Consider the following 4,774-nt stretch of genomic DNA (forward strand, 5'->3'; position numbering starts at 1 on the left):
TCACAGTTTAAGAATAAGGGGTAAGCCATTTAGAACGGAGATGAGGAAACATCTCTTCACACAGAGTTGTGAGTCTGTGGAATTCTGTGCCTCAGAGGGCGGTGGAGGCCGGTTCTTTGGATACTTTCAAGAGAGAGCTAGATAGGGGTCTTAAAGATATCGGAGTCAGCGGATATGGGAGAAGGCAGGAACGGGGTACTGATTAGGGATGATCAGCCATGATCACATTGAATGGCGGTGCTGGCTCGAAGGGCCGAATTGCCTACTCCTGCACCTATTGTCTATTGACTTATTCAAAGGCTATGAAAGGAAGAGCCAAAACCTGGTGAAGTCAAAGAACTAAAGTCTATTTAAACAGAAATTCAATTTTACAAGCTTTTTGTAATACCTTCAGGTGCCATTTGGAGTGTTTTTACCAATTGCAGTTCACCAAATTTTAGGAAAAGCATGCTTATAGAGAAGCCAACAAGATTTCAAAATCAATTTCAGTCACTCCTGTGGTATTTCATCCAAAGGGATTTTCCCAGATAACAATGAGCGAGGGACAAAGAAAGATGGACTTGCAGCCCAGTTGCTTGCCTTGTTAACTACAACAGCATCTTTTGACAAATTAGCACCATGAGGCACATGGTAACTAACGGTTGCTGAAAAATCCAAGGTTGAAAAATTCTGCATGGGGCCAATCGATTTTAAAGCATTATTAAAATCACTGCACAGCAGCATTACTGACCGGAATTGAGGGAGAAGCAACTTGGTCCTGCCAATTAAAGAGAGTAGGTCATGGCTGAACTCACCAACCTGTGCTGCTGTCCTTAACGCAAGATTATTTTTGCTTTTTGAATGTGAAATAACTGATAACATGAATAATAGCTGCAGATTAATGGAATAGACTTTTTTTGCACGAATCTCAGGCTGACAGATACGTAGATTGTTTAAATGGTTGCAAGTAGGAGATACTTGCTCAATCTCCATAGTTCCATGTATGCATATCATTCTACGGTATTTCAAGAGTTTTTTTTAAATTCTAAGGCCTTTATTGAGTTGAGCTGTCTAATCCTTGCATCTAAATCCTGAAACTCATTGGACCTATCAGTTGCAATAAGAACTACCAACATAAATATTTCGTAAACAACATTGGAATAATGTTCCATTATTTTTATCTTGTATAAAGGCGAGATTTCCTCTAGCAGCAACATCCATTTTCAGTCTGGAAACTAAACCAGCTTAATGAGATTTGACAGCGTCTCATGAAAATACTAAGCAGTCCACCTTTTGGATGATTTTGCAACGGCATAAATGTCATGACTGGGGTGTCATCCATGGACTTTTAAAACCATTAAACAGCCCACGGAATAACAAATTGAACCACGAAATATGAACAGCAAAACAATGATATCAAACAGCCGGCAGTAATTAGGTGCATTTTCACCTGTCAAGCCTGTAATTGATTTACCAATTTAAATCATAGATAAAAGTGAACAATTAGGTGATTTATTTTCTTTGTTAAAACTATAGCTGAATGCAATTCTGAAGTGGAACTATGCACGCACTCTGGTGTTAATGGCCATTTTTATGAAGCTCAATTATACATGCAGAGAAAATCAACGTACTCTGCAAAATACCGTATTTCCCGGCAATGAAGACGCTATTTTTTACCCAAAAATAAGGCATGAAAATTTACCTGCGTCTTTGAGGCCGAAGGTTAGGTTGTTAGCCAAGAAAGATATAAGGGATAGCCAAGTCTATCCCTCATTGCTGGCAGCTGATGGGAAGCGGCTGTAAAAGGACAGAGCCGCTGGGGAGGTGGGGGGAAGAGAGAGTTCCTTTCACAGCATGTGGAGAATCTGGCCCGGGTCAGCACGGCCTGGGCTGCACAAATTGGCTGGACATCCAGGGGTAAAGTTGTGGGGCAGCAGGAGCGTTGAGGGGGGAATCGGGCATCATGCCAGCAACTCACTCACTCACCGCTGCCGTGGCACTCCGGGTGCCGAGCCATTGCATTGTGGCCGGGGAGGGAAGTAGCACGAGTGGCTGCAAGTGGCCGCCGGGACCGGGCAGTGGAACCGGCCGCCACCTCAGCGCCTTCTGCCGGCCGGCCCGCCAGCCAAGGTGTCCTTCGGCACAGGCGCAACCGGTGGAGGTGGTGGTTGGCTACTGGGCGGAAGGCTGGCTGCTCCGTTCCGGGCTGGCTCTCTCTCTCTCTCTCGCGCTCTCTACTAGTCCCGGAGCAGGTAGCCTGGGCACTACAGCCAGTCCCGGGGCAGGCGACCTGGGAACTGCAGCTAGTTCCATGGCTCAGACGACCTGGGCACTACAGCCAGTCCCGGGGCAGGCGACCTGGGAACTGCAGCTAGTTCCATGGCTCAGACGACCTGGGCACTACAGCCAGTCCCGGGGCAGGCGACCTGGGCACTACAGCCAGTCCCGGGGTTCGCAGGCGACCTGGGAACTGCATCTAGTCTCAGGGATGCGAGGGATCTGGGAACTGCAGCCAGTCTCGGGGACGCGAGGGATCTGGGAACTGCAGCCAGTCTCGGGGACGCGAGGGATCTGGGAACTGCAGCCAGTCCCGGGCCACGCAGGAGATGTTGCCGCCCCCTGGACTAAACCAAACCCTTGATCCTGTCCCACCATCCTTTCCTCAAAAATTTAGCAACTTAAATTGGGGTTGTGTCTTCGACGCAGGTGCGTCTTCATTGCCGGGAAATATTGGGTACATGAAATTCAGTAATCTGCAAGCAAGTAGAGGTCTTGTTTTTGTTCATTACTACCAAAGTTCCTACTTAAAATAAAAAAGATTTTACCTTCTCCCCAAAATCCACAAACCTGACTGTCCTGGCAGACCCATTGTTTCTGACAGTTAGTGTCCTACCGAACTTATTTCCACATACCTCGACTCCATCCTATCCCTCCTGGTTAAATCCCTCCCTACCTATGTTCAAGGCACCTCACACGCTCTTCGTCGACTCCAGGACTTCAGTTTTCTAGATCCCCACTCCCTCATCTTCACCACGGATGTCCAGTCAATCTACACCTCCATCCCCCACCAGGAGGGTCTCAAAGCCCTCCGTTTCTTCCTCGACCGGAGTACCAACCAATCCCCGTCTACTGATACTCTCCTCCGCTGGTCCTTACCCTTAATAACTTTTAATTTGACTTCTCCCATTTCCTCCAAATACAAGGCGTAGCTATGGGCACGTGCATGGGCCCAGCTATGCCTGCCTCTTTGTAGGGTACATCGAACAATCCTTGTTCGAGACGTACCGTGGCCCTATCCCCGAACTCTACCTCCGCTACATCGACGACTGCATTGGTGCTACCTCCTGCACCCACACACAACTCACTGACTTCATCTATTTCATCACTAACTTCCATCCGGCACTCAAATACACCTGGACCATTTCCGACATTTCCCTACCATTTCAAGACCTCACTATCTCCATTGCAGGTGATAGACTACTGACCGACATCCACCATAAACCCACTGACTCCCATGTCTATCTGGACTACACTTCTTCCCACCCTGCTTCCTGTAAGGACTCCATCCCCTACTCCCAATTCCTGTCTACGCCACATCTGCACCCAGGATGAGATGTTCCACACCAGGGCATCGGAGATGTCCTCATTCTTCAGTGAACGGGGGTTACCCTCTTCTACCATAGATGAGGCTCTCACCACCGTCTCTTCTATACCCCGTGACTCTGCTCTCATTCCCCATCCCCCCACTCGTAACAAGGGAAGAGTCCCCCTTGTCCTCACCTTCCACCCTACCAGCCGTCACATACAACAAATAATCCTCCAACATTTTCGCCACCTCCAACGTGATCCCACCACTTGCCACATCTTCCCATCTCCTCCCCCGTCTGCTTTCCGCAGAGACCGCTCCCTCCGTAACTCCCTGGTCAATTTGTCGCTTCCCACCCGAACCACCCCCTCTCCGGGCACTTTCCCTTGCAACCGCAAGAAATGCTACACTTGTCGCTTTACCTCCCCCCCTTGACTCCATTCAAGGACCCAAGCAGTCTTTCCAGTAGCGGCAGAGGTTCACTTGCACCTCCTCCAACCTCATCTATTGCATCCGCTGCTCTAGATGTCAGTTGCTCTACATCTGTGAGACCAAGCGTAGGCTTGGCGATCGCTTCGCTGAACACCTCCGCTCGGTTCGCAATAAGCAACCTGATCTCCCGGTGGCTCAGCACTTCAACTCCCCCTCTCATTCTGAATCTGACCTTTCTGTCCTGGGCCTCCTCCATGGCCAGAGTGAGGACCACCGTACATTGGAGGAGCAGCACCTCATATTTCACTTGGGCAGTTTGCACCCTAGCGGTATGAACATTGACTTCTCTAATTTCAGGTAGTCCTTACTTTCTCCTCCCCTTCTCAGCTCTCTCAGCCCTCTGGCTCCACCTCTTCCTTTCATCCTCCCGCTCTCCCCACCCCCACATCAGTCTGAAGAAGGGGTTTGACCCGAAACGTTGCCTTTCCTTCGCTCCATAGATGCTGCCTTACCCGCTGAGTTTCTCCAGCATTTTTGTCTACCTTCGATTTTCCAGCATCTGTAGTTCCTTCTTAAACAAGATATCTTATTCTTGTGCCAGAGCATTCCAGCTTTCAACCAGGTCAGACTGAAATTATAAATTCAGCTGAAATCCAAACATTTGACCGGTATAATGACAGGCAACCATTCTGATAGTTGTGTCACTGCAGCACTTAGAATTCAACCAAATCATTCAAGCACATTTAAATCTCAAAACAAAACTCCTACAAAATTCAA

The sequence above is a fragment of the Amblyraja radiata genome, chromosome 9, assembly GCF_010909765.2.
Source record: "Amblyraja radiata isolate CabotCenter1 chromosome 9, sAmbRad1.1.pri, whole genome shotgun sequence".
NCBI lineage: Eukaryota > Metazoa > Chordata > Chondrichthyes > Rajiformes > Rajidae > Amblyraja > Amblyraja radiata.